Genomic DNA, 22,359 nt, shown 5'->3' on the forward strand with positions numbered 1-22,359 from the left:
TCGCGCTCGTACGACAGGCTTAGAACATCCGGTTCCCGATTCTGCCCCCTACCGCAGCTCTTTGAAAGCACGGGCGTTGGTTCCCAGGTGTTCTCAGAGCCCTGGAACGTGGGCAGCTGGGCTTCCCGGGTTGCGTGAGTCGGGCCATGAGCTTTGTGCTTGTGTTTTGGTTATGGAAATCAGTCTGCGTAAATGTGTAGCAGCGGAGATAGTCGAATGCAGTGACTTTACAGTATACTGCAATAAAAATATAAACCAACATTTAAGGGTGCCTGAACATCTCGCTTCATCACCACAACAGTGTACGGATAGGTCTTGTTAATAAGCCTGGTGTTGCAGATGAGGAAACTGGTGCTTAGAAAAGATAACACGCTAGCGGCCGGGCGCGGTGGCTCACGCCTGTAATCTCAACACTTTGCGAGGCCGAGACGGGCGGATCACCTGAGGTCAGGAGTTCGAGACCAGCATGGTCAAACATGGCGAAACCACGTCTCTACTAAAAGTACAAAAAATAGCTGGGCGTGGTAGCGGGCGCCTGTAGTCCCAGCAACTCAGGAGGTGAGGCAGGAGAATCGCTTGAACCCGGGACGTGGAGGTTGCAATGAGCCGAGATCATTCCACTGCACTCCAGCCTATTCCAGCCTGGGCGACAAGAGCGAGACTCCATCTCAAAAAAAAAAAAGAAAGAAAAGATAACACGCTAGCAAGAGAAGAGAGAAAAACCTCAACTGATGCAACCACATGCTTTTACCCATTAGGGTCTGCCGCCTGCGTGTGTTATATCAATCATGGGGCCCACAAGTCTGAGATTCCCACCCTCACCCTACTCTTGCGTTTTCTGAAAGTATTGGAAGAATCCCTGCAAACAAATCTGTTCCAGCATTCCTCATTTAACAACAGCAGAAACACATCTAGAGAGGTAAAGTGACTACTGAAATCACCCCAGTCAAAGCTAGAAAAGGCTGTGAAACCCAATCCAGTGTCTCATAACTGAACTCGGACAAAAGGGGATGGAAAAGCTTTTGAAGGTAAAGGAACCATCTTACATTTTGATCATGCTGGTAGTTACACCTTGTATACAATAAGAAAAGTTAAACTGTACAATTAAAGTGGGTGAATTTTAATGTATGTAAATAACACCTAAATAAACAAGAAAAAGCAAAAATATAAAAGTAGACTCAGTATTCTAGGGATTTGCAAAGTGTGCAGGGCTGCTTGAGACCACAGGATAAAGATGGTGAGACCCTTTTCCTAATAGTAACTTATGATACCACGTTCTATAGAAACGGAGTGCTTAAATCATAAGCCGCAGAATTCACTTGAATATTTAAGGTAAAACAGGAGCGTCCAAAATAAGAGAAATGAGAAGCAAAATAATAGCTCTGCTATTGGAGTGCTACTGTGGGAAATTTGGGTTTTCCCTGATGCTATGTCACACCATAGAAGTTGTAATAAAACTATTAGAATGTGATTCTTGTCAGTTCTAGTGACCATCTACTATTCTTAATTAGATTCGGAGGCTGGGGTGGGGAAGGGAGGACGGGGCCAGAGAATATAAGGAACACATGCAAACAGCGTGGGTGGTGCCCAGCAGCTGGGCCAGCCAAGGAACCCATAAATAGCCATTTGTCTTCTATGTAATTTCAAGATAAAAGGTACCGTCACTTAGGTCAACAAAAGCCTGTTTGCAAGATGTCATCATATATTTTAAGGTGCTGACCACAGTATAACTTGGCTATAACAATAAAGAGCCATCCTTTTTCCCCCTCCCAATATATCCCAAGTGCCCCAGTTTCCCTCCCCAGAGGCAGCCACTTTCTTGGTGTTCTTCCAGAGATCTTCTATGAAAGCTATATTCTCAAGCACTTGAGGTGACTCTTACTCTCCTGGTTTCCACACCCTTGTGGTCTTGTGTACAGGTCTAGACGGTTCTCAGGTTCAGGTAAAAATTTACCCTAGCCCCACCCAAGCAGTCTCATCATTGGCTCACAGGGTAATGGAAAAAGAAGCCCTTTTTGTCCCAAAAATATTTATATTATCCTTTGACAACATAAAAAGGGATCCTTTGTGAAAATTTAACTTAAGAGCCAAGAATATAAGCATTTCTCTCACCCTGCCCCCCACCCCCGTGAAAGTTCTCTTAGTAAAACCTGCACAAAGATGATGTATATGCCAACAAATGAAGGCCTTAGGAAAACTGTAATGAAGACAAAATTTGTTCTTCTTTCTTCCCTCCCTCTGCCCTTGCGTTTCCCTCCCGCAAAGTTTTCTTTTACCTCTGCTCACAGCAACTCCGCATTTTCAGTGTTAAAGGCAGTCCAGGAAATAACCCTCTGTATCAGTTTACAGATAGCTGTTAATGAATTAACGAGTTACTTTCCTTGGGATATTTGCAATTTCCAGAAGATTCTCTATGATAATGATCTCAAGGAGTGGGAAAGGGATAGCTATCCCTTAGGACAAGAATATCAGAATGTTTCGGTATCAGTTAATAATTTAAAAGAAAAAGATGTTTTATATGGCACATTTTAAGTGTATGCAAAAGTAGACAAAATGGGAGAATGAACTCCCATATACCTGTTGCTCAGCTTCAGCTATCAACTCAAGGCCATCTTGTCTCATTTATATGCCCAACAACTGCCCTGTCCCTACTCTGCATTATTTTTGAAGCCAATCCCAAACATCATATTATTTCATCTGTAAATATTTTAGTGTGCATTTCTAAAAGTTAAGGGTTTTTTTTAATGTAGCCTCAGTGGCATTATTCAACCTAAAAAAACTGAAGATAACTATTTAGTATAATCGTATATACTGCCAGTGTTCGCATTTTTGATTGTCTCATAAATGTTGTCTTTTAAAAATACTTTGTTGGTTTAACATGTTATGCTCTTCTCTATATTTCTTATGAATTGATTGTTGGATCTAGAAGTTTGATCAGACTTTGTTATACTTGGTATTTTATACTTCCATCAGAAGGCATATGATGTCTGGTTGCCTTTCTTTCTGTGATGTTACCAGACGTTGATGCTCAATGTCTAAATTCATTAATTCATGAATATGTTATAATTCTATTTCAGGGAGTGATACTCTGATTCTGTCATTTATTCTTTACTTAGTTGCTGAATTCTTGTTGTGAAGACAAATTTCTACCTTAATTAAATTTTGGTTACCCAGTGGTACAGTTTATATAGGAAAGAATAAATGCTTGATGTTTTCCCTTCATTTGCCAATTTTCAATGTAAGAAGTTGATCACTAGATTTAATGGTGGCCAATTAAGTTTTGGGTTTTATTTTTAGTATCATTATGAATTCATGGAGTTGTACAAATTGATATATTCTAATTGTTTGTAAATATTATGATATATATAATTTGAAAGTACTTGACATACAGCTAAAATATTTAAAGACACAAATCAGTCACTTTCTAATGCAAAATACAGAAAGTAAGCAGAGGTCTATCTGAGATTCTCAACAGAGCTACGGGGAACACTGCTTGAGGATACATCTCAGATGCCAGGGATGTTTGAGATTTAATTTTTTTTTGAACAAGGTCACATAGTTTCAAGATATGTTGAGAGGAAGCCATGTATAGCCAAAGGTATGACTCTCTAATGGTGAAAGTCAGACACCTCAGCTTCTGATCTGGGAAGATTCTAGGGAAGGAGTGTGTGTGTGTGTGTGTGTGTGTGTGTGTGTGTGTGTGTTTTCCTAGTAGCCTTAAATTAGACAGTTTCCTACATACAAGACCAGCTCTTCTACAACATGTATACACGTTTGTCTATGTACAGACCCAAAGCAATCCAGCCTCTTCCCGAGACTGCTGGCAGAAATCAGTCTGTCACTACCCTTATAAAATTATGGAATTAGCTCACTTATTTGTTTAAAAAAATATTTACCTAACACTTAGGTGCCAGTTACTATGCTGGCAGCCAAAGCTAGGAGAAAGAATAAGATCATGCTGGTCTCCTCAGGGAGTTCACAGTCTTGTCTGGGTGTAGGTAAGTACACAGACAATTCCAATACACTGTGCTGAATGCTGAACTGAACAATGCTGGATGCTAAGGAATCTGCAAGGACACATTTACCCAGGTGGGGGGATGCTGGTCTCAGGCTGAGCATGTGTCAGCCAGACACATTCATTCAACACTAGTATTGAACTCAAAATTGATCGAAATTATAGATATGAGGCTGTATGAGTTGTGTCTCCTGACCTCATCAACAGTAAGTGCGTGTGTTCAAGACAGGATATGACGGATATAGGACAATAGGAAATTAGGAAGCTGTGTAGTCATCGGATTCCACAGCATTTATTGTATGTGGAGCAATAAGCTTCTAGGTGGAGCAGACTTGAGAAGTGAGATTATGTCTGCGAAGAGCAAAGGTTTGTGATGCGCGCTACATAACATAAAAATACAAAATATGAGTACATATGGCCCCTGCCCTTTCCATTCATCTGTGCCCGTAAGAAGTATCCACTGTGAAACTCAGAACCTGGAATATAGTGAACATTTATAAATATGTTTTATCAGGTGTATCAGGGATTGATTTACATTAAGTTTAGCTTAAAATGGAAAATATTTTATCATATTACTTTAGTTGAGAACAAGCCTTAAATGCTGTTAGAGGGCATCAAGTTTTGCATTGCTCCCTCTAGTGGGACGTTGGTATAACTACATACTATTTTTCGTTTGTTCCGGCAAGGGCTCAGCTGTTCATACATTGATTAGCAGTTACTGTGTTCCAGGAATGACACTGGGCATCAAGGATTTAAAAAGCTCAAACATCAGACTTTTCCCTTGAAGCTCTCAGAGTCTAATTGGGAGACAAAGCAATTAACAAAGAATGACATTGTCATGTGCTAAAAGATGTACAAAAGGGTTAAAGGAACCCAGAGGATAAAGAAACTCATTCTGCCGTGGAGAAGAGGGAAAAGTTTGTGGGGAGCTGCACAGAGGATGGGCTGAGTCAGGGTTTCCTGGGTGAATAAATAGGAAGAGAGAATTCCAGGTAGAGGCGATAGCATGAACAAAAGTATAGAGACGTGTTTGGATAACTGCAAGTGGTCCACGTCACTGAGGTGGATGGGCAGGACTGGAGGGGTTAGAGAGCAGGCAGGTGAGGAGCCAGTCCATGAAAGGCTTGCGGAGAAGTTGACATCCAATCCCATAAAAGGTGAGGAGCTGATAAGGGATTTCAAGCAAGGAAATTATGTGATCAGATTTGGAGTTTAGAGAAATCACAAGGATGTCTGGTGTGGGTGTCAAGGCTATTAAATCTTCCTTTCTGATGCCTTACCTGAGCAATTAGTTTGCTTTGGATGCTGCCCACCACGACTTTGGAGACTTTTTCAGCTGGGCACTGTGGCTCATGCCTGTAATCCCAGCACTTTGGGAGGCCAAAGTGGGTGGATTAATTGAGATCCTGAGTTCAAGACCAGCCTGGCCAACATGGTGAAACCCCATCTCTACTAAAAATACAAAAATTAGCCAGGCGTGGTGGCATGCGCCTGTAATCCGAGCTACTTGGGAGGCTGAGGCATGAAAATCGCTTGAACCTGGGAGGTGGAGGTTGCAGTGAGCCAAGATTGTGCCACTGCATTCCAGCCGGGGCGACTTTGAAGACTTTTTCATATGTTTACCAAGTGCTTCCTCCTACTTCTCAACGTTTATTGAAACCAGGATCTCAAGTCTCTCCTGGTATAATTATCATATTTTGAGACTGTAATGAGTTCAGTTTACCAGAAACATCCATGAAATCCACACTATCCATGCTGGTCACTATGTGAATATGGTTGTAATATGGTGGAATCACATGGGTGAACCCAAGGGTCCAGCTCTCCACAGCTCTTAACTTCTTATGTTCTCCCTTTATCTCTGCGGGCTCAGAAACACTGCATCCATCTGCCCAACAAGTGCCCAGATAATTCTTATTTTTTATCTATTTATTTTTTTGAAACAGGGTCTCACTCTGTTGCCCAGGCTGGAGTGCAGTCATGTGATCTCGGCTCACTGCAGCCTCTGCCTCTCTGGTTCCAATGCTTTTCCCATCCCAGCCTCCCGAGTAGCTGGGATTACAGGCGTGCACCACCACACCTGGCTAATTTTTTTTTATTTGTATTTTTAGTAGAGATGGATTTCGCCATGTTGGCCAGGTTGGTCTCGAACTCCTGACCTCAAGTGATCCACCCACCTTGGTCTCCCAAAGTGCTGGGATTACAGGCATGAGCCACCATACCCAGCCAGTGTCCAGATAATTCAATTCACATATTAAGCTATAGATAGATTCCCCTTAGACATCTAAGTGGAAAGGTCCAGGTATGTGGCACATCTGGAGTTCAGGAGAGAGGTCCAGGCTGCCAGGATGACCAAGCATATCTGAGAGTGGTCAGTGTATGATTGGGACTGAGTGAGATTACTTAGTATAAATACAGAGAAGAAGCCTGAAAACTGAGCCCTGGGGTAGCTGCGAATTTAAGACACAGGACAGATGAAGAAGAACCAGCAAGGTGACTAAGGCGGAGTAGCCACTGGGGGAAGAGGAAAGCTGGTGTTGTTTCCCATTTATGGACTGATCCTTCTCAGGAAAGGCAGGTTTACAAAAGAGTTAAGACTGAGGATGCTGGATTCACATCGATCTGGATTCAAATCCCAGTGACGCATTAGGTGCTAAATGACTTTTACACTTCATACAGGGGACTGGGTGCAGTACAGAACCTGGGGAGTGTTTGTTTGCTGAGTAATCATTGATTCTGTACCACTGCACTCCGGGGATATATTAAGCGCCAAGGGAATTTATGTGAAAGAATAAAACAAAGTCTCTGGCCTCAGGGAGCTCACAGTCCAGAGAAAGGGAGCAGTCATAGAAGCCAATGATTCTCCACAACATCACAGTGTGATAAATTCTCTCATGAAAGTGTGAGCCATCACTGAGGGAACAGAGAGGAGGGAGTGATTAATCCAGCCTAAGGTGGCCTGACTTACATATGATGCATTTTTTTTTTCTTTTTCGCCTGTTATGTGCCATTTTGCCCAAGAAAATCATGACTCTTCTGAGCACCATTGATTAATTTATGTGATGACTTACAAGAATTTGTTTATTTTTGTAGGGGGAGAAATAAGGGTAAAAAATCCCCAGGGTACAGATTGTGGTCCTGCTTTTTAAAAAATTAAGTTAGGAACTACAATCTTGAATGAAACTGAGTCTATAATTGCCTATTAGCCCAAATCTATGTTCTCTCCCTTTTGGCTGTTACCAAATCACTCCCTGGTGTAACTTTGACATCCCAGCCTTAACCCTTGAGACTATTACATCTGGTGTGGTAGGCTTCAGCGATTTTAATGTTTTATTTGGGCAGTTATTTACCTTCCATTTTGGGGGCAGCTTTTCTTCTTTAGATAGTGAAGCTCCTGAAACACCAGCTTTTCTCATATTTAACAACCATATCCACTTCTCATGAACAAGATTTTCTATCGTTTTCTTGTACATTTTTGTTTCTTCTTACTTTCTTCGTTATGCATTCATTCTGGCTAGAACTAAAATTTTTAAAAATAAAATTTATAACTAAAAATGTTCTTTCAGCTGGATGCAGTGGCTCACGCCTGTAATCCCAGCACTTTGGGAGGCTGAGGCAGGCAAATCACTTAAGATCAGGAGTTCAAGACCAACCTGGCCAACGCGGCAAAACCCTATCTCTACTAAAAATACAAAAATTAGCCGAGTGTGGTGGTGTTTGCCTGTAATCCCAATCCCAGCTACTCAGGAGGCTGAGGCAGGAGAATCACTTGAACCCAGGGGGCGGAAGTTGCAGTGAGCCACGGTCACACCACTGCACTCCAGTCTGGGCAACAGAGTGAGACTCCACCTCAAAAAAAAAAAAAAAAAAGTCATTTCATGAGTTTATTATAAATTCTTGCACTGGAAATTCCACAAAGGCAGATTGCAAAACTGGTTGTAATTCAGTGTTGAGTGCAGTGGAATAGTACTACCCTTATTCTGCTAACTAATAGCTCCTCTAGCTCTGTTTGAAGACACAACTATGGATTTGGGAGCCAGATAAATGTTTGGATAATTTTGTTCTCCAGCCCTAAAGTAACTGTAACTGTAATTCCTTTGATGGCTAAGGTAGATAACGGTGAATATATTTGGGACAGGACAGGTTCTAGTGCAAAGAGAGATGAGGGCAGTCTGGGCTAGGTCTGGACATTGTCTGCTGGAATACAAAGAGAAATTTTTTTCTCAACCACACAGGAATATACCCTCGAACCCATGTTGGCTCTTCAAGAAACAAAAACACTTTAAAAATCATTAAAGGAAAGGAAATCCTGAGAATTCTGTATTCCTGATTTAAAAAATAAAGACACTAGACTTTTTTCCCAAGAAAAGATAGTTAAGATTTATTTCCTAAGTAGGATATGCTATTTGAAGAATAATCATTCTTAAAAGTTGTCCCTGTGTTTCAGTCTTTAATGAAAAGGACTGAGTATCTTTTAATATGGGATTCTCAGTGAGGCTGAGCTTCTACAGGGTTAGATTAGCAGGAAGTCCATTCCTTCCCCTGGTTTGACCAAGTCTCTCAAAAATGCTAACCCAGTCCAAAGGGTCAGTCCTGATTACCCTCATCTTGAGTAGTTGCTGTTGAAATCTGGTTGTGTTTCAGGGGGCAAAAGCAGACATTCTCCCCCATTCTCCCCTTTCTTCTTTCCCGGCTCCCTGCAACTTGTGATACTCTGCTTCATGTCTGCCATGCCAGGACTAGCTGTCAATGGCACAGCTCTTTAGGGTCCAAACTCTTCAGTTCACAAGTGCTAGCCATTTCCCTAGCAGTCCCATAGCATAGGGTCAGGTGAATGGGTTGGAAGGAGGTGTCAGTGTCAGCTGCATGCTGTTTCTAGAACCAGCTCCCCCTCTGATGGGTTCTAGGCCCTCCGTCACCCGTCCAGAGTCTCCTCTCTCGTGGTGAAGCTATTTCAGAGGGCTTTTCACCACTGTCTGTCATTGAGCCTCTGTCAGAGAATCCCTAGTTCATCTGACATGTTCTGGTAACCCTGAATCTCAAAGAGGCCAGGTCAGTTATGCTCAATTCGGGCTATGATTATTGTTATTGAGCACTATTTGCTGTCCAAGCCTTAGTTCCTATTAAGTTAAACTGAATGAAAGAGAAACTGGGTGGGGAAGAGCTCGCTCTGCTGCTCCCAGATGGTGTGCGTGCATGTGGATGCATGGGTGTGTGTGTGTGTGTGTGTGTGTGTGTGTGTATGTTGTGGGGAGAGGAGCAAACTTTAAAGACCAAGCCCTCAGAGTGCTTTCCTCTGCACTCTAGGGCTCTTCCCCCTCATGATTTTCCAAGAGAATCTAAAGCACAACCAACATAAAGGTATTAAAAAATAGATTCTGAGTGACAGATAAATTTTATAGCCTCTTGCTAACTTGCCATGATCATAGTCTAGAATTTTTTTTTTTTTTTTTGAGAGAGTCTCACTGTGTTGCCCAGGCTGGAGTGTGGTGGCACAATCTTGGCTCACTTCAATCTCTGCTTCCCGAGTTCAAGCAATTCTCCTGCCTCAGCCTCCCGAGTAGCTGGGATTACAGGCGCCTGCCACTGTGTCTAGCTAATTGTTGTATCTTTAGTAGAGACAGGGTTTCACCATGTTGGTCAGGCTGCTCTCGAACTCCTGACCTCAAGTGATCCACCTGCCTCAGCCTCCCAAAGTGCTGGGATTACAGGCATAAGCCACCATGCCTGGCCCATTTTGACAATCACAACAGGCCAAATTCTAATCACATTGTAGGTATGCCAGGAAACCCCAGAGCTGTCTGGTAAGAGCCCTGGAAACCCAGAAAGAGACAGAGATGCTTCTTTGGCCTATCAGGAATAGATTAATTTGGCCCAACCCAATTAGTAACACAGCATCTTCTCTATCCTGGGCCACTTGGGAATGAAATGCTGGGGCTCTTTCTGTGGAAGAGTTTATCATCTCCTTGGGGAATGCAGAAGGATGCACTCCTAGAAATAATTAAGACAACAGACTCTGTGCAGGGCTTCTGGACATGAACTTTCGTACCCTGGTTATCATTGCATGACCAAGCTGCTTTAGCAGAGTAATGCTTACATGTGTTCTTTGCCTGGTCACTCTGCACAGCCACAACCTGACTCTTGGAATCAAGGAAGCATTTGCTTCTAGTGGTCAGGGCATGTGGGATGAGAGGTGAGACCACAGCAGCGGACATCCTTTCTGTCTGGGTGCAGAGCTAAGGTTGAAATGGTAAAGCTTCGGGATTTACCATTCACCAGGTGTTTTCAACCCAGGAAAGCAGACACAAACAAGAGAGATGGGGTCCTGTGTCTGGAGATCTGGGTGCCCTGTTTTGATGAAGAATCATCTGAAAAGGTGAAACAAACAAAAAACATGAAACAACCTCTATATCTAAGTCAGAATGGGGTGGGAACAGGGACTGGGGCTAGGGTTGGGTTAGAAGTGGTGTCCATCTCCTGGGAGAGTGTGGTGGGGATTTCATACAAGAAGGGAAGTCCCCCAGTTTCCTATGGGAGTATGAGACAGATTGCTTTTAATTATGTTAATTACAACAACAGAGCACTCCACTTCTCAGGAGAGATTTTCATCTTCAAAGGGGCTCCAGGATGGAGCATTAACAGTTGTCATGAAAGTCTCTGGAGTTTGAGAACTGAAGTCAAAGGAGCCCTAGCTATTTGGGTTGGGGCCCATGTGTGCCCTGAAAAGCCAATGTCTAAGGGGATTCTCTAGCTTCAAGGTTAGGGGCAGGTCAAGGCAGGGGTATATGTCCGGGAATTAGCCCTACCTCACTGAAATCAGAGAGGCAAAGGAATGGCGTGCCAGCCTCAGTCCAGTTCCCTTAAGCCCAGACTCCCTTTATTGGGATTGCCAGTAAAATCAAGGATCCCCAGTTAAATGTGAATTTCAGATAAACAACAAATAATTGTTTAGTGTATTCATGTATTCATTGTTTATCTGAAATTCACATTTAACTGGGCATCTTGTATTTTTATTTGCTAAATCTGGCCACCCTATCCTATACACTTTTCTCCCCCAATACACACACACACACACACACACACCTCTCTCACACGCACGCACACACACACATACACACACACATCTCTCACACGCACGCACACACACACATACACACATCTCTCTCACACGCACGCACACACACACCTCTCTCACACGCACGCACACACACATACACACATCTCTCACACGCACGCACACAAACACATATACACATCTCTCTCTCACACGCACGCACACACACACACACATCTCTCACACGCACGCGCACACACACACACACACACACACAATGAGAGGCCCAGCTTCCTACCTGACAGACTCCTACCTGAGAGGTCAGCAAGCCTAGGCGTGTTCCCCTGGGGCAGGGGAACAGAACTCTCTAGACCTGCCCAGGCCCAGCCTCTTTCCCTCCTGCATGTGGGAATGTGAGAAAACTCCTCTCAGTTCTCTAGGGGGAGGATCTCCAGGGCTGGGCAGCTGGACATATAGTGCATCCTTCCAAACACCTTTATTTACCTTGGAATTTGAGGATGAAGCAGCCTGAGGAATGGATTCTCTAAAGCTTCCTGATCCTTCCCTCCCATCCTTCCTCCTCCATGTGCTTAGCTTACCTCCACTTCATAGCTTTTGTGGCTTAAGGGGGAAACCTGTGGCCACCCACCCCCATAGCCCCACACTGCTGGCATGGAAATTCCTCTGTGACAAAAAACAGAGAGAAAAGGTCACTGGGCTGAGATGAGCTTCCTGCCCAGGCAGTGGAATCCAGGCTGCCAGGACGAGTCTGGGCCTGAACTAGAAATGCTGCCGGTTTCCCGGGCTGGGTGGGGAAGAGAGGACAAGCTGGCACTTGCCACAGCACAGAATAGTACCTGGGAGGTTGCGATGCATGCTCTGAGCCTGAACGAAACTCTCGGGGCCTCCAGACATTGACACAGGTAGAGAGGTTCCCAGGCCCCAAAGCTCCAGATTCAGCCCCTGGGCTCAATCAAGGTCAAGGATAGAGCATGCTGCCTTCTTCCCACCCCCAGGACAGGCAGATGGTCACACATGTTCACATCCTGGGATATTACTTCAGGCCTCTGGGTAAGATTAACATTCCAAAGCTCCAATCCTCAGGTTCCCCTTCATGACCTAATGGAAAGGGCATGGAGTAAGACAGATGGGGCAGAATCAACTTCCTGCTCACCATTTACCAGCTTTGAGACCTTGGATAAAACTCTTAAAAATTAAATTTTAAAAAAATCCCCTGATGAACCAAGCTGAGTAGCTGGCAAAGCTGTGCAGGGGATTTCCAAACAGAGAGGGGCAGAATACACAGCCACAACTTTTCCTTCAAAGTGCAAGATTCTGGAACAATTCCAGAAAAGCTAACATAGGTAAATTACTCTTAGATTTGTATTGGGGAACAAGAACAATAACAACATTCCCCCTGTGAATAGCCATAGTTGGTAAAACATGCTACTGTTTCCTTCCCTCCTTCTCCTTTCTTAATAAATCAGAAGCGCATGAATTAAGTATAATACACTCAGCTCATGGGCACCATTTAAATCATTACCTGGCAGTTATGAAGAATGTGGAACAGTGAAGTTCTTTATTAAATGTTTATTGAGTAACTGGCTAACTAGAGGAAGACAGAAAGGAAGGGAGGAAGAAAGGATGTATCTATTTTATTTCAACTGAGTAGGACTTAGTAGAAATTATGACTCTTATTTTACTTTTAAAAACATTTATTTATTTATTTACTTTGGCCATTTCCACTCAAAGGACTGAGTCTTATTTTAGAAGCCTCCAGTGCTGGTATTATATTTCCTCAAATACCCCTTTGCTAGGTCTACTGTTTCCCTACCACCTTCCATTTCTATTCTGCAGCAGCTGTGCCCAGCTCTTCTCGTAGTGTTTTGTAAATAGTGAACTAGAGCAGACAAGAGCTTTGAAGCTTCCTAGCTACCCCAGGGAATTAAGCTGGCAAGGCACCTGACCAGCGTAGGCTTGGTGGGTCCTTCTTTGGATTCGAAAGGCCCAGGAGAAACTGCTACTGCTGGCAGCAGCTCAACAGTATGCAGATGTAATTGTGCTGGGGAGGGACAGGTGGTGTGTAGGCAGCCTTGTCTCTGATTCTTGGGCCTGAACAAAATAAGAGGGGTAAAACAGTCTCGGGGGATCAAAAGTTTCCCAGGGGGTTTAAAACCGGGTGGAGTCATGCACAGGACATTGGTAACATGTGGGAACAGCCCTGGGATGGGGGCAATAGAAGGGTCTGATGAAGCACTCTTCCTACTCTTTTTCTATGTCTCTTGCAAATCCACTTGCCTATTTCGAAGTTCAGGGATTTGGACTTGAACTTGAGCTTGGCCACTTCTCATGTGATCCTGGGGATTATCCTTTATGGGCCTTAGTTTCCTCAAGAAATAAAATAGAAATGCTATTCACTAACCCACACACATGCATTTAGCAAAGATATGTTGAACACCTACTGTGTGAGAGGCCCTGAGAACACAGTAGCACACAAGACAGACAAAGCCTCTGTCCTCTTGGAGCTTATTCATACTCCAGGAAAGAAGCCCCCAAATGGCAGCTCCTTGTGGGATGTTTTATATGGCTCATGTAATTAAAAGTTAAAAAATGCAAGTGTATAAAAAATTAGTAGATTTTACATAAAAATCTAGATTTCCCAGTGGCAACATTGGGCCTGTATTTCTGTCTGGCAGCCGTCAGCCAGAGCTTAGTGGCTGCTTCTTTTAGAAAGAAAGCACGCTTTCCAGATAGCCACAGTCCTCACCATTTCTAGACACTCTTACCTTGCCCAACCTAAACAATATTTTTTGTTTTTTTACCCAAAACTTTTCAATGCCCCTCACTGTAAAGAGGAGAAAGTCCAACTCTTTCATGTCACATTCAAGGCCTTCCTTCCAATTCTGTTTCCTGCCTAATTCATCCCTGCAAATGCTACACTGCAGCAAATTGCAGTTTCCTGACTATCCCAGGAGGTACTGCTGAACTATTATAATATTATTCTCTTTGCCTGAAATGTTTTTTTTTGCTTCTCCTTTTCTATCTAGAAAATGGTTACTGAACTTTAAGGATCATCTTAAACATTCCCCTCTCCTTTTGTGAAGACTTCTGCTGAGAAAATACTCAGAGGATCATGTGAAGACCCTCAAAGATGGAAATGGTCCACTTGAGACCAAAGGGCCATCAATGGCTCTACATCCTATGTTTGATTGGGCACGGGGCCCTCCAGCTGGTCACAATTTGTAAAAAGCCTCAGCTTTCTCAATAAATGGGGACAAAATATGAACATTAAAAAAGATGTCTGTCAATGAACTTAGATAGTCATGAAAAGTGTTTGAATGGTCATTAATGCTTATTAAGCAGTAGCTATTATTCCAGCTGTTGTTATTAATATTCCAAATGGAGGCAACTTCATTAAAGATGGTAGATCAGCAGGTGCAAAGCATATTCAAGGAAGACAAATGTATTATGGTTGAAGGGCAGCAAAATGGTAGAAGATATGGTTGGAAAAGTAGGCTAGGGCCAGAGAGGGGCCTTCTAACTGGTCTCTCTCTGCCTGACCTTTTTCTCCCTTCTAGCTTAAGCACAGCAGCCAGACTAATTGTGCAAAACAAGTTACCTGCGTCACTCCTCTGCTCAAAAGCCTCCAGTGGCTCCCGCTCACTCTCAGAGTAAAAGTTGTTACCTCTCAGACCTCATATGCCCCGCCTCCAACTCTCCCCTTGCCCCAGCCACACTGGCCTCCCTGCTGGTCCTTTAGTGGGGCAAGTATATTCCTGCCCTGGGGCTTTTTACTTGCCGGGCCCTCTTTCTGGAATAATCTTCCCTCTGATACCCACTTGACTCCATCACATTCTTAGTGCTCTACTCAAATATCATCTTCTCCCTGGTTAGTCCATGTAAAATTTGGATCCACTCCAACCCCTCCTAATCTTTTTCAGTTGCCCCATTGTCCTTCTTAGAACTTGCCATGGACTTACATACTTTACTTGTTTATTGCCTGTCTCCCCAGCTAGAACATAAGTACCATGAGGGCAGAAATTTTTGTCTGTCTTGCTCACTGCTGTGTCCCCAGCACCTAGAACAGAAATTTGGCACACAGTAGATAAAAAATAAGCGTTTGTTGGATGAGGGAATAAGGTTTCTTGATTCAGTAAGCATTAGGAAATCACAGAATGTTTTTGAGCAGGACAGTGATGGGGCTGGAGCTCACAGAGGGCTGTAGAATAGATTGGAGTGGGGCTGAAACCTGGGAGTTGGGAGGTAGTCACTATAGCAGAAGGGCACATATGTGAAAGTTTAAACAGAAGGCTTTCATAGGAACAGGAGACAATATACTTCAAAAGGGTGGGGATTTTTCTGGTGTATAGTGCTCAATAAAGATTTACTGAAGGGTGAATGAAGGAATGATGTTTGTGTCTCATGTCAGGTAGACCCAGGGCCCTGGTCTTGGTCCATCTTAGAAAAACCAAAATCCTATTTGCTCCTGACTTTGGGGCTCTCCCAGTCAGGGGTTACATGAGATTGTTATTGAAAATCTCTTATTTATATATACATCTCCCCTTTCTTCTTTGACTGAGCTAACCCTCTGTAGCATCTAGCCACTTCTTAGCCCAAGCTTAGCTTGGACAAAGCTGAGATTCAAGCTGTAGAAATTGAGGTAGGGTTTGGGCTGTCAGTGTCTGGGGCAGGGACCAGATAGAATCACCTTTTTGAATGTTATGCGACTGGAATTTTAGGCAATGTGGAGAAATTAGTGTGGCAGATAGTCCTTAGGCCTTCCCTGGCTAGTCCAGAGCCACTCAAGAGAGTGGAACTCCCCATGGAAGCCATCTTTACCTTTTTCCACAGAAGGCCAGGGTAATTGGATAGGAGGCCAGTATAGGTTGAGGCTGAGCATGTGGACTCCATGAAGAGAACATTCTGACAGTGGAGGGGTGAAGGGTGGGGCTGCTACTTGGTCAAAGAACTTCTTCTTTCTACCCTGTCTTCCCTGTCCCTTAGCCATATCTCTTCAAGGGAATTCTTCACTAGGCTCTGAGAGTCACACTTGGGCCTTGCTCTTAATCCAATCACCAGAGAAGAGATGCTTTGCATCCTCGCTGTCCCAAGAACAAATACACAGTAACACATTATTGAATTCTGCAGGTTTTCATTAAGTGAATACCAGGTGCCCTGAACTGTGCCCCATCCTTGCCTAAAGATGGGGAGGGGGATGCAACAATAGAGAAGAATGATATTTTTAAAGACGTGGTATTGTTTTATTTATTTCATTGAATCCTATTGTCAATCCCATGAAATAGGCAGCATTCTCATTTAGGAGGTGAGTAAACTGAGGCTCAGACTGCCCGGACAGTTAGGAAATGAGAGACGGGAAACTGGAGACAAATTTTGACTCATTCCAAAGCACAGTTAGTTTTTCTGATGCAGCTCTGCTGTCATGGAGTGCCAGAGAATGGTCTGACACCCAGGTCTTCTGCCTCCCCAAGTGCTCTTTCTTCTTTCTTGAAAAAAAGTAATGATAATATTTTCGTTAAATAGTATGTAAATCTGCTTTAAGATTTAATCAAATAGGACTGAAAGCTTTATAACCAAAGCATCAGCCCCCACCCATGTCCTATTTTTGTTGAAATAATATTTTGTCTCCTGTTATTTTTGTTGAGCTCTCTCATCCATTCTTATCTTGACTCTCATGCTTTTTGTCATCTCTTAACCTTACAGATTGATATGTTTTAAAAAATTCCTTCACTGTCATTGGTCACCTGAGGTGATCTGGGGTGGCGAGGGGTGGGAGAAGAGAAAAGCACATTTGGTTAATCACTCATACTGAACAGGAGTCCAGCTTCTGGCCACACTGCTCCCCGAAGGTTCTGTATTCCTGGAGTCCTCATTTTCTGAAATCGACACATTGTCCAGTGCTCTGTAGCTCAAACTGAGCCTAACACTCTGCTAGTTCCTGTCTGGCCTGCACCTTTCTGCCCTTAGGGCTTGACTGAAGCCTGGAGAGAATTATCTACACAAAGGAAACAAAGAGTAGATAACAGCAGTGATGGTCGCTTCATCTGCACAGCACTCCACCTGTTTCAGAGAGTGTTCATATCCACTATCTCATTTCAAAGCAGCATAGAATCACAGGATAGGTTGTTTGGTGCTGACCATGAAGCCAAAATCCGGCCACCGTTTTGTCTCAATGGGGAAGCAGCTTTGAATCAGAACTCTGAACTCTCACATTCATGGTGGTTGTAGTTTCTTCAGCTCTTTTGTCTGCAGAGCCAATGAGAAAGCTCTCCATGCTGGGGAAGATGGGAAGTGGACCCTCAAGATTTGGAATGAATGGGCAGAAGAATGAAGGGAGGGCCCCAAGGGGGAGCTTACTTCCAAATAATTTCCTGGGCTTTGTTTTTCCTCCTTCGCCTCCCATAGAGATCCAAGTTTGGAATAAAAAAAGCTGCTTCTTTGAGAACACTTTCCAGTGCTCAGCTTGCTTCAAGGATAAAAAGGGTCTTCTAACTATGGAAAGACTCAGAAGATGTTCCGAACACTTTGGTGGAGAATTCTTCTAGAGTCCAAAGCCAAAGTCTGTCCCATTGCTTGGATTGGAAGGTGAGATTCTTTTATGCTTCCTGCCATCTTGGTGATTCTAGAATTTGGAGTCCATTATAGAGAGCAACAACCAATGTGCATTCAGTTTAGGCTGTGGCTTAGGCAATGTGTTAGGATCATCTGTAGCCCTGATGCTTTAAGATACTTGGATGGAGACAGAGATAAACCAGGGCCAAGAGAAGAGTGAGGGTAGACCTGATGGGCTCCAGAATGCCTTCCAGAAGGGAGGTTGGAGTCTGATTTTCTTTGAAAGCACAGAATTGGATTGTTTAGTGCAATGTCCCTACCTGACTCTTTAGCAACCCCACCAAAGGTGCGTGGCTTCTTTGCTATCACTGACTCCAGTAACACTAAACTCTCCACTGTACAGAGCCTATGGGAGGAGTCCCAGTTGCCATGCCCTCTGCTCTGCCAAGAAGAGAGTGGGATTTGGGTTCATGGTTTTATGGTCACATGTCTGATATTGTAGAGTTTAAAGTCTTTGGGTGGAAAAAGAAACTCTTTCCTACCAAATGAGAGGTGACTGGGAACAGGAGAGGGGAATTCCTTCATTCCCTGTGGCTGTGAATCAGGGCCCCTGTGCTGAAATGTACGTCCCACTACCTGAAACTCAAACTCACTAGTGAGTCAGCAATGCCGCACCTGATTATCAACGGAAGGCGAAGTGATGGGAGCATTGCAGGCCCAGGGCACGTTGGGAATGACTGAATCCTGAAGAGGCTTTTTTGAGAATACAGAAGAACTGATTCCTCAAGAACCTGTGGAAAGACTCACAAGATGTTCTTATTCCCTAGATCAAGCAGATGAGGTGTGTATCAGAATAGAAGACATCAGGGTGGCCTATTGCCAGGCCTTGTTGCCTGCAGAGCCAGGGAGTTCCTTCTGATCTCTACCTTAATTCCACCTGCTTTACCCCCTTTCATTAATTCTTCAGTTGAGTGACATGAGAGTAGGGACTTGGTTTTGTTTATGGCAATATCAACAATATCAACGGTACCTAGATCCATGGGTGATTTTTTTTTTTTTTTTTTTTTTGAGATGGAGTTTCGCTCTCGTTGCTCAGGTTGGAGTGAAATTGTGCAATCTCAGCTCACCACAACCTCCGCTTCCCGGGTTCAGGCAGTCCTCCTGCCTCAGCCTCCCGAGTAGCTGGGATTACAGGCATGCGCCACCAAGCCTGGCTAATTTTGTAGTTTTAGTAGAGTCAGGGTTTCTCCATGTTGGTCAGGCTGGTCTCCAGCTCCAGACCTCAGGTGATCTGCCTGCCTCAGCCTCCTCAAAGTACTGGGATTACAGGTGTGAGCAACTGCACCTGGCGATTTTTTTTTTTAATAGTTAACAGCCAGTGCAGAACAGGTCAGAATAGACTCTGGCTGGGGAGCTGAGCAGGGTCCAAGTGGATAGAGCCCTGGGTTTGTGTTCTAGTCTTGGTTTGTGGCTAATATGCCATGTGACCTTGAGTAAATCACTTGACCTCGCTGGGCCGCAGTTTTCTCATCTATGAAAAGGGAGAATTTAGACTAGAAGTTGCAATCAGATGCCTACAGGGTCAGGCAATTAAAGTAAATGAGTGAGCTCAATAGAGTGAGTTTGTACTGGCTGTAATGTGTAAAATCCCTCTAAATAGGCAACTGTTGCCAGGTAGACCTGCTGGTAGAGCATCTAGGGCACTTGACTCTTTAAGAGATGCTGAGAATCTGGACGTTTATGTGAGATCTCCTGATATTTAAAATACTGTGTGAGTAAAAACTGGCTAAGTCAGTTTTAGTCTTGATCTAGATAATCCAGAAGGACCCTCCTAGCTTGAGTTTTCTGATTCCAAAATATATGTCTTCTAAAGAAGGTCCTTAAGACATTCCCTTAGTCATGGGAATTTCAGCTGGTGCAAAAGTGAGTGCCTGTGTGTGGGCTCATACTTGTATGCCATTGGGGTTTTGACTCCCCTCAAATGACACTTTCCCAATGGCCTTACCCCTCATCCCTCTCATACACCTGCAGTGGAGCTTGTTTGGTCCCCAGAGCCCAGCCCTGCGCCAGATGGAAGATGCTGTTTGTCTAGTGAGCTCATCAGCAGTAAACAGCTAGCTGTGCTGATGAGCTTGCCCTTCCCCCAGTGAAGGGAAGAGTGGCCACAGGGCAGTGGTTGAGACAGAGGCTGGCTGAGTCAGGCCTTGGGGCCTTGCTGCCTTCCCAGGCCTTTGCTGGCTACATTCCAAAGCTAAATTGGGACTTGGAATCATGCCTACATTATTATCAATCTGGGGCTCTTCAACATACTTGTATGAGTATGCTAGGGCCACCATAACAATGTACCTCAGAGTGGGTGGCTTGAACAACAGAAATTTTTTGTTTCATTGTTCTGGAGTTTAAAAGTCCAAAATCAAGGGTCTGAGGGATGTGAAAAAAAAGCTCTATTCCAGGTATCTCTCCTTGGGTTGCAGCTAGCTGTCTTCTCTTTGTGTCTCTTCATATCACCTTCCCTCTGTGAGTATCTCCCTCTGTGTCCAAATCTCCTCCTTTTATAAGGACACCATTCATATTGGATTCAGGCTCACCCTAAAAACCACATTTTAACTTAATTACCTCAGTAAGGATCCTGTCTCCCAATAAGGTCACATTCTGACATCTGGCTGTGGTTGCGGTAGGGGTGGTCAGGACTTCAAAATACAATTTTTTTTGTATGTGGGTGACAGTTCAACTTATTGTACCACTCCTCCACAGTTTCTCACTCATTACTTTAAACACCAAAACCTAAGTGACCTGCTCATGCCCCATTTCACCTACGACAGCTCAGTGGTTGAGGGTGGGGGATTTTTAAAAGTCTCATTTACTGTTGCACAGCCTCCTGCAAACCTGTCCTCTAGAAAGATGAGGAAGGTGAGGGAAATCTCATCAAGCACCTGTTAGGGTACATGCAGGACTTGAATTTCAGGTAATAACAAGGAATGCCTTCTTGTTCTCTGACGCAGAGAGTACTTTTAATCTTTATGCCAATAATAATTGCAAGTACATATAAAGCACTTGATAAGTGCTAAATACTGTTGCAAGCAGTTTACATGTAGTTATTGAATTCCCACAATACCCCTGGGGTAGTTACTATTACTAACCTCTTTCTACAGATAAGACACCAGGGCCTAAAAAGCTTAAGAAACTTTCCCAAGTCTGTAGTAACTGATGGAGCTGGGGTCTAAACCCCAATAGTTGGCTCCAGAGGCTATGCTTTTAATCATTACACGATAGTGATCAGAGGAAGCAGGAACTCCAGTCTGGGCAACATAGTGAGACCCTCTCTCTAAAAAAAAAAAAAAAAGAAAAAAAAAATTAGCCAGGCATGGTAGCCCATGCCTGTATTTCCAGTTACTTGGGAGGGTGAGGTGGGAGAATCACTTGAGCCCAGGAGGTTGAGCTATGATTGTGCCACTGCATTCTAGCCTGGATGACAGAGCCAGACCCTGCCTAAAAAAAAAAAAAAAAACAATTGAACTGGGTGCCAGTGCCTGTAATCCCAGCACTTTGTGAGGCTGAGGCGGATCCATTGAGCCCAGGTGTTGGAGACCAGCCTATGTAACTTAATAGCAAGACCCCATCTCAAAAAAAAAAAAAAAAAAAAAAAAGAAAAAAGAAAAAGAGAAAAAAGCAAACAATAACAAAAAAGGCAGGAATTATTATTCTCATTGAAGAGATGAGGAAACTGAAACCAAGAAGCTAAGTAACTTACCCAGGGTCACACGGGTAAGAGGCAGAGTAAAGGTAGAATTCTAGTCCTGGAAGCCTATGGCTTCCCCCAGACAGGACCAAGTGTCCTGGTTCTCTTCTTCATGTACAACTCCACTACACAGGCCCACGAGTAGTAGGGCCAACCCAGAATCTCAAAACCCTTATTTGTGCTTAACTGTCTGCATGCTGCAGGGTAATTATGGGGCGTGAAGGAGGGAGGCACCCTCTCGACTTAGATCAGAACTCCCAGTCGCTTCCAGTTCCCAGGACCACCAGCCCTGAGGCGTAAGGCTAGGCCTGAATCTAGGACTTTCTTAGCCGGAGTTAGAAGCGGAGGAGTAGGGTGCGACAGTGGGCGGTCGCCGCTGGGCCGGGTAGCCCAGGAACGCGGAGTGTCATATTTCTTGCAACTCGCCAATCCCGAACGCCGGGGGGCGTGGCCACACCTGGGAGGCGTGGCCGGGCGGAGGCGAGGGCTGCGGCGTCCTGGGGCGAGGCGCTGACGTGAGCTCGGCGCACCTGGGCCGGGCAGGTAAGGGCTGGTGCGGGACGGGGAGAAGAACCCGCAGTCCCTACTTGGGTAGAGCCAGGCGCCCCTTGGCTAAGACGTCGAGGAGCGTGGTAGCGACGGGTGATTTTCGCTGCGGACTTCGCTTCGGAGGGACGTCCGCTTCTGGTGGACAGATTGAGCAAAGGTGGGTACGCCAACTTCTGGGGACCAGCTTGAGGGAGGGGAGGCTCCCCCCTGGGTGGGGTAGGACCCGTCCCCGGAGTTTGTAGGGGGTGAGAGAACTTGCTTGGGGGCAAGTGTGTGTTTGGGGTGGGTACCCATTGGGGCTGGGTGCCTGTCGCCCTCTTCCAGATAGCTTTGGGGCGGCCTCAGTTCTGTAGCGCTACAGGCCCCTCTCGAATCTACACTTGTGTCTACTCTCCCTACCCCCACCGCCGAAGCGGAGGGCACTGCTCTCGGCCC

The 22,359-nt window shown here is 44.5% G+C and overlaps 1 protein-coding gene across 3 annotated transcripts in view; it reads left to right on the forward strand.

Moving 5' to 3' along the window:
- IRF6 (interferon regulatory factor 6) overlaps positions 1 to 22,359 on the forward strand; it is a 72,952-nt gene that overhangs the window by 30,458 nt on the left and 20,135 nt on the right. The window contains exon 1 of one of the 3 annotated variants that reach the window (XM_032136675.2): positions 158 to 1,028. The exons of 1 other annotated variant lie outside the window; for it this stretch is intronic. The gene's annotated coding sequence lies outside the window, so the exon portion shown is untranslated. Of the gene's footprint in view, positions 1 to 157; positions 1,029 to 21,884; positions 22,082 to 22,359 lie in introns of those variants that run through there. One more of the 3 variants, XM_032136674.2, reaches the window with a different exon arrangement.

The sequence above is a fragment of the Hylobates moloch genome, unplaced genomic scaffold, assembly GCF_009828535.3.
Source record: "Hylobates moloch isolate HMO894 unplaced genomic scaffold, HMol_V3 SCAFFOLD_18, whole genome shotgun sequence".
Taxonomy (NCBI): Eukaryota; Metazoa; Chordata; class Mammalia; order Primates; family Hylobatidae; genus Hylobates; species Hylobates moloch.